General features: G+C 39.2%; 1 protein-coding gene and 1 pseudogene across 5 annotated transcripts in view; both read left to right on the forward strand.

Annotated features, from left to right (window-relative positions):
• Positions 1–14,170, forward strand: part of LOC141583761 (homeobox protein NANOG pseudogene) — a 72,507-nt pseudogene extending 58,337 nt beyond the window's left edge.
• INVS (inversin) overlaps positions 1–14,307 on the forward strand; it is a 226,390-nt gene that overhangs the window by 83,834 nt on the left and 128,249 nt on the right. The window lies entirely within an intron of this gene.

A 14,307-nucleotide genomic window follows, 5' to 3' on the forward strand; every position in this document is an offset into this window, starting at 1 on the left:
GTCATATTTTAGTATCACCAAAGAAAATAGCTTAAAATGAAGTTCTTGAATTGCTCTTGACCTTTCCGGTTGACAGTCAGCTTAAATTAGATAGTATCTCCCATTATCTCACAACAGATGTCATCTCTTAGAAATGCTTCCTTTTGTTGAAGAAGACACTGTGACAAAAGGAGAGGGATGTGAGGTGAAAAACAGTCACGTATCTTTTGTTTATCTGCCAAAGTCTGTGCATAGTTTTTATTGCTGAAAATAAACACGTATCATTCATGTATGGGGGTTCACATTAGTATCAGAAGTTTTTATGGCCACTCTGCTGGTTACTTGATACAACCCAGTATATTGTGCTGTGTTTTCTCAACTGCCTTTGTAAACACAGTAGCCTTAATAGATCATTTTGAAAGAAGCTGCCATCCTGCTGCATCTGTTGGTAGCCTTTCTCGGGTTTCTGACATATCCTTAATCTGATGCTCAGCCTTGTCATTTGGATCAATAGTAAACTAGATAAGATGTCTTCTACTTGCAAGGCTATAGCTATAAAAGGTATTTGAAAAATAAATTCACTTTTTATGTCCATGCCACAAACCTGGGGAGTACTAATTTGTCATTTGTCTCTCCATCTGTCTGTAAACAGTCAGTTAAATTGGTTATTGATGAGAATAAGTACTTGAAACAAGAGTAATATGGAAATAAACTTCATAGTAAATGTCTTAGATTCCTACAAAAAGGTGACATCTTTTGGTTGTCGTCCTAACTTTAATCTCTATTTTAGAATAATAAGCAATTTGTTTTCTATTCAAAACCATCAGTAATAATAAATTATATTTATAGTTTACAAACCACTCACATCTAATGTTTAATCTTCATAACCTCTGTAACTATCCATTTTACAATTTGTAAAGCATTTGTTATTTATTCAAAAAATGTTTAGTGCCTATGATAAATGAGGCACTGTGCTAGGCACTACAGATTTCTCTATACAAAAAGATTGTGATAATAGAGCATGTTAGAATTGTAGCATTTTAATGTTAGAAGAAATCCTAGAAATCATATACTACTACTCATTTTGCAGGAAACTAAATTGCAGACAGTTTGTGAATCATGCTCAACCAGCTGTTTAGTGACTTTTTTTTTTCTATTATAGGATACAAACAGATAATCTTTTTAAAGTAAACCTATAGTTTAATCTTTTTGAATTTGTATTTCCTCATCTAAGTAGAGAGAATAATTCTGTCTTTCACAACAAGGATATCGTGAATATTAACCAAGGCATGATTAGGGAGCATTTTGAAATTTAAGTGTAATCTGAGGATAAGAAACAGCTCCTTGTAGACAAGAGACAGGAAAAGAGTATGTCAAAATGTAAACTGTGCTTACCTCAGGTTTAAGACATGCAGGCTGAGGCTGGGCATGGTGGCTCACACCTGTAATCCCAGTACTTTGGGAGGCTGAGGTGCGTGGATCGCCTGAGGTCAGGAGTTCGCAGACCAGCCTGGCCAACATAGTGAAACCCCGTCTCTACTAAAAATACAAAAAATTAGCTGGGCGTGGTGGTGCATGACTGTAAATCCCTGCTACTTGAGAGACTGAAGCGGAAGAATCACTTGAACCCAGGAAGCAGAATTTGCAATGAGCCAAGATCACACCATTGAACTCCATCCTGGGCAACAAGAGCGAGACTCCGTCTCAAAAAAAAAAAAAAAAAAAAAAAAAAAAGAGGTGCAGGCTGATCTTTGTTTTCTTCTTTATACTTTATTTTTGAAATTCCTTTAATGGATATGTTATTTTATAACAAAAATTTTAATTTTGTTTTCTTTTTTTCTAACTTTATATTTTGACATAATCTCAGATTTACAGAAAAGTTTCAAGAACAGTGCAAATTTTCATGTAATCTCAAATTCCCCAAAAGAACACATTTTGCCACGTGTGCTTTATTCTTCTCTGTACATTCTCTTGACATATGGGAATGTGTAGACATTGCCTTCTGAATCATTTGAAGTAAATTGCAAGCGTGATACTCCTTTGCCCCTTAATCTTCAGTGCATAGTTCCTAAAAACAAGGACGTTCTCTTACATAACCACAGTTCAATTATCACAATCAGACAGTTAACATAAATAATATCATCTCATCCAAAAATTTTACTTAGATTTTGCCCATTGTCCCAACAGTGTCATCCATTAAAAAAAAAAAAATTCGGGCCGGGCGCGGTGGCTCAAGCCTGTAATCTCAGTACTTTGGGAGGCCGAGGCGGGTGGATCACAACGTCGAGAGATCGAGACCATCCTGGTCAACATGGTGAAACCCCGTCTCTAGTAAAAATACAAAAAAACTAGCTGGGCATGGTGGTGCGTGCCTGTAATCCCAGCTACTCAGGAGGCTGAGGCATGAGAATTGCCTGAACCCGGGAGGCGGAGGTTGCAGTGAGCCGAGATCGCGCCATTGCACTCCAGCCTGGGTAACAAGAGCGAAACTCCATTTCAAAGAAAAAAAAAAAAAATTCAGGATTAGGCATTGCATTCAATCGTTGTCTTTTTAGTCTTCATCAATCTGCAGCAGTCCTCAGTCTTTTGTGTATGTATATGTATATTTCATCACATTCACAAGTTAAATTGTACAGTAGCTTTCCTTTTTAATTTGTCTGATTTTTTTTTATAATTATGTTCAGGCTATGCACTTTTGGTAAAAATACCACAGGAGTGATGTTGCATTCCTCTCAGTGCCTCATATCAGGAAGCATATGACATCAATTTGTCCCAGTAGTGGTGTTAACTCTGGATCGTTCACTTGAATAAAGCAGCTCCTCCCAGGTTCCTTTGCTGTGACATCACTATTTTTTCCTTTGTAACTATTAATAATAAATATCTTGTGGGAGCTAATTTGAAACTGTGTAAATATCCTGGGACTCCTCAAACCCACTCTCTCTTATTAGCATCATTTGACCACTCACACCTGAGTTGGTTATTATGATGGTGGCTACCCACTAATTTTTGTATTTTTAGTAGAAACTAAAATTTTGCCATGTTGGCCAGGCCAATCTCGAACTCCTGACCTCATGTGATTCACCCACCTCCACCTCCCAGAGTGCTGGGATTACAGGTGTGAGTCACTCTGCACAGCTGCACAAGTTACTTGTAGAACCATTGCTTATTTAAGATATAAAATTAGATGTAGAGTTTGATGAAAACTATAAAAATCCCCCCACATGTTAAACAAAAAAGCTCAAAAGGAATGGAGGAGTTTTCACAGAAATGCTAGCAGAGCTTGTGTTAGGCTTGAGGTAATAGAATTGTTGATAACCTTTTTTCTTACTTTATTTTCCCAATTTTTAATAGTGTTCCAAAATTTTCAATATATATAAAATAAAGAATTAATAATTTGTGAATGGCTTTCTAAAATGTACGTTTGTTTTTTCCATTTGGTCCACGAAGGGCTTCTTCACTTCAGCCACTAAGCTGTAGCATTATGCTTTCAACTCAGTTGCTTCTCTTAGTTTCAAATAAAAAGGTCTAGAATGGTGGCAGACAGATAAGGAGCAGTATAGAATTCAGGGATTGATTGATTTGCAGATGGAGGTATGTTTTGCTATAATTTTTAAAAGATGGCTAAATTTGAGACTGGAAGATACAGATTTGAATTCAAGCATTACCACTGTGAGAATTTAGACTACCATTTTGAAATGGATAATAGTTACCAATTCAGATTACTAGTTATGCTTAGCATTGGATTAAACCCTTTAATGCATGGCCTGAATGAGGGTCATTAAAGGTTTTTTAGTATAATTGAATTTACTTGTACATTTGCCTATGTATTTGTCTTTTTCTACCATCTAAGAAATCCCATCCATAGTGTGGAACTGAAGTAGAGAAGGCAACAGATGGATTCAGTCAGTTGTTTGAAATAGTTCCCCCAAAGGCACACATCTTTGCAGAGCAGGTGAATTGATTTTTCTAAACTGCATGCTAGGATCAATAAAACTAAAGTACACTGTTGGAAAACTAAAGCTGGAGCCTACAAGACTTGGGGTGCTTCAAAGGAACCAGGTGTTAAACAAGATTTGTTGCATTTAGCTTCTGAGTTTAATATTAAAACGTGATGTTTTAATAACTTTGCTTGCAGTGTAACTGAGAAGGCTGGTCAGGATCAGTAAGGAGAACAAGCTGCACAGATTATCATGGACATCAAACAATGAGGACATTAGGAGCAAATGAAAGTTATTTCATTGACAGAGACTACTTTTATGATGAGAGGAGAGCAATGATGTTATCTGAGAAAGAAACCAATATTTGTTGAGTACTCGCTGTGCACTGTTCACTTTTTTTTCTTTTTTGCCAATGGGAAATCTGAGGCTTTGAGAAGTAACTCGCTCGCAGTTATGAATAATATAGCCAATGAAGTACCCAGATCTGACTGGTTCCCAGATCCATTCTCATTTAATTACACCACATTGCCTCCCCATGGGGTAGCATTTCTGGATCCCCTAAAGCGAACATGTACAGTATTGGAAAAAGGGAAATGGCTGTAAAAACTATTACCCTGTGGTTAAGGAAAATAAAAATTATTAGAAATTAAGTCATTGTTGAGTCAGTTAGAATAAAAAACATTAAGTTTTGAAGTAGCTGTAGAGAGTGGATCTTCTGCCTTTTAGAATCTTGGAGTCAAAGAACATTAAGCTGAGTGGGCTTTAGATCATAATCCACCCTCCTCATTTTTCATGTGGGAGGAAACAGAGGCTAGGAGAAATTCAGTGATTTGCCTTTGGATGTCGGGGTGATCTGGCTGAGACTTCTCTCATGTCACTCCCTGACTTAAATCCTTCAGTATTGCTTCAGAAGACTGAAAGGAAAAGCCCAAACCCCTTCACCCTGTACTTTTCATCATCGAGTTCTTGCTTATCTTTTTGGCTTCAGTGTCCTATGTCCCCAGTTCTCCTCTAGCTTCAGAGAAACTGTGTGTTTAAAGCTTTCATTCTAGTCACCTATTCCTCATCCTCCACACACAATGCCCTTGCACATTCAGCTTCCTTCCTACTTTAAGCTAGCTTAATTGCATACGCTTTCAACATGCAGCTCAGGTACTGTTTTCTCCAAGAAGCTTCTACTGACCCCTCAAGGTGGGTTAGGTGCCCCTCTACAGAGTTCTTACTGCCGTGTGTCCTCTCTCATAGAACTGCTCTCATTGTATGACAGCAGTGAATAGCATTGCATATGGTTTCACTTTCTATTATGGTCAAAGTGATGGATAGCATGGGAGTTACTGGAGCATGCAAGAAGTGGATCCAAGAGATGTGATATACACAACTTAGAATATCCATATAGGAGGAGCTTATGGGGACAAATTGATGGGAAGGGGTGCGAGTAAGAGTTGAAGCTGTCTTTATATAGCACTTTATGTAAAATTCAGAAAACATTTATTGTCCTCCATATCAAAGAAATGGGGAGCAGGAACAAGATGGAGACATCGAGGAGTGCCAAAGTGTTAGTGATCCTAAGATCCTGTTCAACTGCCATCTCTTTCATGAAGTGATTCTGTGCTAACCCCTTCCCCTCGTCACAAGTACATCTTGGGGAGGTCACAAGGGATGACTTTTACGTACGTCCTCTATCCTGTCTCTGTGGTCTGTTTCTGTATCCTTTTTATTCATTTACCCTTCCCTGCTTATAATATTGCATTGCATACAAGTGCATATCTGTATAAAGCTTCCCAACCCTTAGCATAGAGTCTGATACAGAGTCATTATATCAAAAACAACCATTGAATGTTGAATGAATGATTGAATTAGGTCACTGCTTCTCAATCCCGACTGCATTTTTTAATCACCTACCAAGAATTTAAGAACTGTGAATTCCAAAGTCCCAGAAATTCTGATTTTGTTGATCTAGGATGGGAGCAGACTTTTTGTTTTATGCTCCTGAGGATTGAGAACTCCTAGATTAGGTTCTTTGTTTCAATATTGGTTCTCAAAGTGTAGAATTCTAGACCAGCAGCACCAGCACCTCCCAGAAACTTGCTACAAATGCAGGTTCTTGGTCGCCACAGCAGACCTAGTGAATGAGAATCTCTGGGCCAGGGTCTTCTCAATCTGTGTTTTGAAGCCCTCCAGATGATCCTGATGCATGCTAGAGTTTGAGAACTACTGCTTTTGCTAGAGTTTATTAAGACCAAAAACCAAAAAACAAACAAACAAACAAAAAAGCAACAACTATTGTCCTTAAATAAAATACCAACTGTGAGAAACCAAATATACTTTATAATCATCCCAAAAGGTTGTACCAATTTAAAGCACCACTCTAAATAAACGAGAGTACCTCACAGGCAAATTATCCTTGTGGACATATACATCCCAGCATTTTATAACTTTCTTCTATATTTTTTGTTAGTTTTCTATTTATAAAAGATTCTTCACTGAAGGGATTAATTTTCATAATAATATAAATAAAATAGGCTATATTAGGAAGAACACATGAAAAATCTGGCATCAAATAAGAAAGCCTCAGAGTCGAGAATACCTTTTCATAGTTTCCTCTCACAGAGAAAAGCCTTTTTTTTTTTTGACAGCAACATTTTCTCCTTTTCATTTATGCTATTTGACTATGTGCCACTTGATAGCTCTGTCTATTCCTATGGAAACCAAGTTAGTGGATGGAGCCAAAGCTTGGAGAAGGCATTGGGGAGAAATATTAGAAGAGTTCAGCCACAGAGCAACTAAAGATGTTGCCTTTCCCTCAGTCAAATCCTCTTTGAGAGCCAGAACCTATTTCAAGCCAGAGAGATGTTCTTGGCTGATGTATTGTCTAGCTGCTCCGCCAGATGGATGAACATCTTAAACTTGGTAAATAGCAAATAAAGCTCCTATTCTGTCTTTGGAGCACATTCTTAGCCTTTGCTTAGAGAATTGTCAAATAACTAAAAAATGTAATTTTAAAGATTTGCTTAAGATGGCAGGTTAGTGATGTGGTTCTCATCGTATTTGTTAAATAAATAGAAATTTTAGCAATAAAGCACAGAATTAAGCCTTGACAATCAGAGGTTTAGGAAAGAGGAAGAATGTTGGTCACTGGAGAAAGCAATGTAGATTTAATTTCATTTCTGTAGTTCAGTGAATTTATGTCTTTCATGACTTGATTTTTGTAACTGTTTGCTTCCCTATAAAATCACTTTAAAGACTAAGAAGCCAGAGTACAAACAGACATCTAAATCAACTGAGATAAGAAAATTATCTAAGCATATAAGAAGGCACTCTCCTTTCTAATCCGTTTTTATTCCACGTTTTATATAGCGGTGGTATCTAACTCATGACCACATTGTACTGAGCCATTTGGGTGCAGAGATTCATATTTCTAGTTTATATACTTTGATTTATGTTAGAAAATTAATGTCTTCTGAGAAAACAGTTGAGGCAACTATTAATATAAATGCCTCGTAAATCTGTATCTTGAATCTAGCCATCTCTTCTAATCTTCAGATCCATATATATCCACCCCACCCCTGCCACCTTTTCTTTTTGCTAGACCTCTCTGCATAGATTCCTTTCAGGTGCCTCAAACTCTACTTTAGAAAAAAACCAGAACTCAAAGGTTTTCATCCCTCACCCTATTTTTCCTTCCATCTCTTTGGTTGTTGGCAACACCTTCATCTGGTAGTCATTCAGGAATCTTCTTATGTATTTCACTGATCTGTTCCCTTATTTCTATTTAGGTCTCAACATTTCTATTGTGGATTGCTGTAATAACCCCCTTACTGCTCTGCTTGCCTAAAGATTTGTTCCCCTCAAACCAGTGCTTCACACAACCTCCAGTGTCTTTTCTAAAAACACAAATCCACCCATGTCATTTCCTCCTCTAGTCTTCCCTGTTCTCTTAGTCTGCTTGGGCTTCTATAACAAAAATACTTTACACTGGATGGCTGGAACAACAAACATTTATTTCTCACAGTTCTGGAGCCTGGAGAGTCCAAGATCAAGGCACCGGCAGATTCAGTTTCTGGCAAGGGCCTGTTTTCTGATTCGTAGATGGCTGTTTCTTGCTGTATTCTCACCTGACAGAAGGGAGTGAAAGCTCTCTTTTTAGGAGTACTAATCCCATGTATGAGTTCTACCCTCATGATGTAATCATCTTCCAAATGTCTGGTATCCTAATACCATCTCATTGGCAGTTAGAATTTCAACACATGAGTTCCTGGGTTGGGGGTTGGGGGACATATACTCAGTGTATAGCACTCCTTTTTACCGGTATGATAAACTTTAGGCTCCTTATCATAACATATTAGACTACCCATTTTATAACCCCTGCCCACCTCTCTGATCTTATTTTATACTTCTTACAGTGCATTTCACTTTCTTTCTTTCTTTCTATTCCTTTCTCTCTCTCTGTCTCTCTGTCTCTCTCTCTCTCTCTCTCTCTCTCTCTCTCTCTCTCTCTCTCTCTCCTTTCTTTCTTTTTTAATTGGGGACAGGGTCTCACTAGTTGCTCAGGCTGGTTTCTAACTCCTGGGCTCAAGTGATCTGCCCACCTCAGCCTCCCAAAGTGCTAAGATACAGGCATGAGCTGCCATGCCTGGCCCTTATAATGCATTTCATATTACAATAATACCTCATTATTTGCAGAGTTGGAGATGTGATTTTACCCTAAGTATAAGCTAGGAAGTTAGTCAGTTACTGTTTCATGCATGCTGACAATAGATAGGAGACTCCAAGGTCAGAGACAAAGTAGTTTATTATTCACAACACATCAAAAAGAATGAGCACCACCTATATTCTTCCCTTGCCCCCAAAGAACATGTGGAAGTTGCGGAGACCGCACACAGTGGGTTTTCATCACAACTGAGGAACACTGAACTTCAGGAATCTACCATTTTTATAGTAAGCAGTTAGTAAGCCCAGAGGAAGACATTACCTCATTCCCCTCAGTTGCTTGTTGCAAACACAACCCTGAAAAATTACCTAAGTAAAGAGTGGCCAAGACGTTTCATTCTTGGCATACCCAGTAATAACTTTTAGGAATGCTTCAGGCCCATGGTAGATTGACTCTTCCAACAACCCATCCTTCAGCCCAGCATTATCTTGACATGAGTATGCCACTACATCAGCTACTCTTATTAATCTTACCAAGAAAGACTAGGACCATCACTTTAATTTGTCACATACAGCGCTTAATTAACAGGACTCCAAGTGGCAAGATAAAAACATCCTGCAATATTGGCTTCAGCTATGTCCCTCAGTATCTTGGACTACATCAACTGTGATTAAGCACCAGAGGAGAAAGAAGATCTTCCTTTAGACAGCTAGGATGTAATCTAAGGCTGATCTGTTATATATCATGACCCCTGCAAGGGAGTTTAGACTGACCTGCTAATCTTTGCCCTCACTGCTGACAGTTACAGGAAGCACTAGGTTACATGGGCCAAAAAACAACCCCCAAACTCAATGGTAGAATATACCATGGCCTACTCTTTCCTTCCTACAAACATATAGCCTGAAGAGGCACAAGTCACTTTAGTTTAGGATTTATCATTAAACTTGGATCACCATTCCATTGATGTGTCTAAGCCACATGGGCAATATCACTAAGTAGTTGTTACTTCACTTGCCATGCAGGGCATAATCCAAAGCTGCTCTCACATTGGAAGAAGAATGTGGATTTGTATACATCAGATTAAAATAAAGTTGGGCCATTCCCTCTGCTTTTATATTCAGGAGCTATCATTGATGGTATTAAGCACAGCAAAAGAATTAAGAACCACCAATGTCCATGTGAATTTTTCTGTTTCATAGCAAGCACATGGTCAGAGATGACACAGCAGCAGGTCAGATGGCTGGCCTCAGCTGTTGTTTGATTCAGGTAGCTAACTGTATCTTTGTTTTGCCAGGATCCAGAGGACAAAGAAAGTACTAATTGTCCTCCCCATCCCTGTACCTCCCAAGATCTCATATGTTCACTTCCTAAGGGATGAAATTGCTGCTTTCCTTCTTTGGCCACAGAGTTATTGTGTCCCATTCCAGTAGCTATAACTTCACCTTTTCTCTAATCATCCCCGACTTGTGCCCATACCTTATAGAAAGGTGAGTGCATATGGGATAAATTTAGAAACCTATTATGTCTTCCACTTTGACCTATGTGGACCACTATAGAAGGACTCAGTGAATATGGCACTCAATCAGATGGTCATTATGGATTTTCAGGGTAAATCAGAATTAAGCTTGAATCTCTAAGCCCCCTTTTGACTGGCTGCCACCCAAGGGATATGTGAAACAACCCAGCCTGAGATTGCTTTTAGGGAAAAGAAAAAAGCATGATAACTAGGCATGGGCCAGGCAGAATCCCAAATTTTCAAAATAGATTTATATAATCCCCCACTCCTTTTGTCCTGATTATTTCCCAGGAGGCTTCATGGATGAAATGAACCCTTTCTGAAGGTGACCACAATTAGCAAACTGCTGTACACAGGGGTGTGGACAAGGAGTTAAGAGAGGTGGAGCCAGAAACCTTTTTGAGTTGATTTTCAGGAAGGCCATTTCACTCTCAACAATTCCAGTTACCTGAGGATGGTAGGGAGCATGGAATGTCCATTAAATACCTAACTATTGGCTCACTGTTCGGCATGTCATAGTCAGACTATTGAAGGTCTAGGAACCCCAAAATATGGTCTGCAGTGCTATAGCTTGAATAGGCTAATCAGACTAGAACAGCAACTCCATATGGTGGAGCAGCAACACCATAACCTGAAAAATGTCTGTGGTGGAAAGGCATGAGGTGAGCCCAAGAGGAGGTGACAGAGGTCCCTGATGGGAAGGGAGGGGCAAGGGCCATCCTCCATGTAATGTGGACTCCTTTACCACAAGAAAAGTAGGCCAACTTGGCAGGATACACAAGTCTGGTATGTAGTAGTATCTTCTGCATGAAAAGTGTACCTTTTACTTTGTATCCAGTCTATCATGGTGGATTCATTGCCTTATCTCATGCAGTGATGAATCCTAGTTGCAAATCCCAGTGACTAGGCAATGCAGACTTGCTCAGCAACTTGATTCTAGTCGGTCTTAGCAGAGAGCAGGCCCTTACTGTTACTGTTGGCATCTACATGAGTGACCCAGAGTGTTTGATTGACAGCCAGAATTTGTTTCTAGTTTGTGGCTCCAAGCAGGCATATCTTTAATTTACCAACTATAGTCTTCCAAGTGGCAGACCAGGTGACTACAGCACTGTTAGCAGACCAAGAATCAGTAAAAATATGGCTAGTCTTTGGGAATATTGCCTAAGGTAGGGGTGATGGCTTTCATTTCAGCCCGTTGAGCCAATTGGTCATTAACACTAAGTCTCCTGGAGCTGTCATTGAGGTTGGACAGCTACTGCCCCCTACTGGACACCATCAGGTTTTAACTTAGCCAAAGCATCAGTAAACCAGGCTGAGGCATTTAAGGGACCGTTAAGCCAGCAGCTTTGCTTCAGACAGTGGCCACTTCTATACCTTGTGTTTTGTCCTCAGTGCCAAATAAGTCAGGTGGCAGCAGGGATGAGATACGTAGAACAGTTGACTCTGTGCTAATAGGCAAGGTTTTGCATTCACATTCACTTTTGAGTAGCTGCTTACTCTTGTCTCAACCAGATGAACTTCTAATGTTTTCAGTCCGCCTAAAGTTCCATGTCAAACAGCAAGCAGGATCTTCATTGTTCTCTCCATTGATTTCTGTTTTGGAGATTTCTTGGCCCAGCAGCCACAACCACATGGTCTTTCAGCTCGCTGCCCCATTCCTTCTTTTTGGTCATGTACCATTCCTTCTTTTGCCTGCCCAGAGGAAGGTGAACAAAGACAAAGGCACTATTTAGGCAGCTTGCTTTAATCCCACCTCTCACCATTCAGACTCATTAACGGAAAGAATATTGGGGTCACTTGCCCCCCAACCTTGCCCACCACCTGGGCATGAGCTCAAGGGGTTCTTCTCGTCCTTGAACTTGAAGATACCTGAGAATGGGCCTGTAGGGTTCTTGTCATTACTCCTCAAGAAAACTATGTCTCTGCAGCCAGTTGCAGTGGCTCATGCCTAAAATCCCAGCACTTTGGGAAGCTTGAGGTGCGTAGATCACTTGAGGTCAGGAGTTCAAGATCAGCCTGGCCAACATGTTGAAACCCTGTCTCTACTAAAAATACAAAAATTAGCCAGGTACGGTGGCACATGCCTGTAGTTCCAGCTACTTGGGAGGCTGAGGCACAAGAATTGCTTGAACCCAGGAGGCCAAGGTTGCAGTGAGCTGAGATCACACCACTGCACTGCAACCTGGGCAACAGAGTGCGACTCTGTCTCAAAAAAAAAAAAAAAAAAAGAGAGAGAGAGAGAGAGAAAGAAAAGAAAACTATGTCAGCATCCTATCATCTTTTACTGTCTTGTCAGTAATTGCATTTAATTTTACCCTATTTACAAGGTAATAAGTTAGCTGCAGATGCTGGCAGAAGACCCAAGACTCTCATCAGAGACAAAAAAAAAACTTTATTACTGATGGCATAGCTAAGGAGCATGAGTTCTTACCTGTTGGTACCAGTTTCCATTGCCTTCAAGGATCTTGGGGGCAATATAGAGGACTCCGATGGGCACAGCACACAGTGGGTTTGCATGACATCTGAAGAGTACTAAATTTTGGGAATTTCCCACTTTTAGAAAGTACAGTAGTAAGCAAGCCTGCTTCTTCTTTGCCCCAGTGGTTGATATTATCTCGTCACTCAAGATCGTTCACTGCAAATCTCACTCTGAGAAATGGTCCCAGTAAAGAGGAGTCAAGCTTTTGCATTCTTGGCATACCCAGTAAGTACATTCAGGGACACTCAAGGCCCAGGGCAGGTTGCCTCTCCCAACACTATTGTGGTATTTCCAAAACTCATTTGTGTCTGCAACCACTCAGAAAAGTTTGTTAGAATAAAATTACTGATATTTGTGACCTATATACTTCCTAGGGATAGTGCTTCTTTTTAAAAATTAATACAGTAAATGCCTTGAGAGTTTATAAATATATAATTATATAGCTATCATTAGAATTAATAATAACAAATCATGCTTCTATTTTTCCATTGCAATTTTAAGTAATGTATTTTGGGTATATAATATAGTTAGGATTTACAATGAACTGTGACAGAGTACCTACTTAACATTTGTGTGTGCTATTATAAATATAGTTATATTTCCAGGCCAAAATTATACACCAATTTATAAATGAACTAGAAAGTATAGTGAACATTTATATATATAGCGAGCTATTGTTTTTCTTCCCAAGTACAGTGACAAAAAACATAGGCGCTGGGGACACCGAAAGAACGAGAATGCAAAGAAATTAATTGGAAAACATGTAGGTCCCAAAGTATTGGTTTTGGGAAAACATCTGCCTTCTTCAGTACTCTAGTCGGGAGAGGGCCACTCTAGGCAGTTTCACCAAGTCTGGGGCATCGAAGTCTGTTAAAGTTATTGCCTCAGCTGAAGAAGCAGCAAATAGCAAAGGCCCTAGGGAGACAGATAGAAAATATGGTAGCCATTTTGGGAAGAAAGGTAGAGGTGGGATCCAGAATATTTTGAGGATCAGCTACCGATTGACTAGAAGTTAGTAATAAAGACACTTACTGGGAACAAATAGCAGTCTTGTAGAATATTATTTCAGAATAGGGTTCAGGAAGATGCCTCCTTCCTTTTACTGAGTGATTAAAAGGTGGTCATATTTGTGCAAAAGGCAAGAAAATGCTTAGAATTTTGGAATATTCATTGCCTCCTTATGAGGCTACAGCTTTAGAGGAAGCTGTCTAGAGAAATGGCAGAAGCAGGACACAATCCAAGCCTCAGGTCAGGAAGCTACTCACTAGTACACTGACAATAATTGTAACATCCCTAATATCACTGGAGACAGGGCTCCAGGAGATCTTTGTAAGACCGGATTGTTATAATGGACTAGGAGCTGGGTAGAAGACTCTCTGTGGGTGAACAAGGAGAAAAAGCAAACAAAGCAAACAAATGAAAAGCAAAAATGAACCTGCAGACAAAAATTTTAGAATATTTGAAGAAATCTAATGCTAACAAAGCTAACAATATTATCATTTACATTGTGAATTCATTCCTAGTGGAAGAGCATAAACAAAGCAGAAAAATAAGCCGCACAAAGAGAGAAGATATTTGTAAAGCTAACCAAGAATTAGTATCCAGAATATATAAAGAACTGCTATAGATCAGTAAGAAAAAAAAGTAGCCAAGTTCAGAAATGAGTAAACAACACAAAAAGGCTATTTACAAAAGATACAAATATCCAACAAACATACAAAAATGTTCCACCTCAATTTGGGAA

The sequence above is a fragment of the Saimiri boliviensis genome, chromosome 2, assembly GCF_048565385.1.
Source record: "Saimiri boliviensis isolate mSaiBol1 chromosome 2, mSaiBol1.pri, whole genome shotgun sequence".
NCBI classification, from domain to species: domain Eukaryota; kingdom Metazoa; phylum Chordata; class Mammalia; order Primates; family Cebidae; genus Saimiri; species Saimiri boliviensis.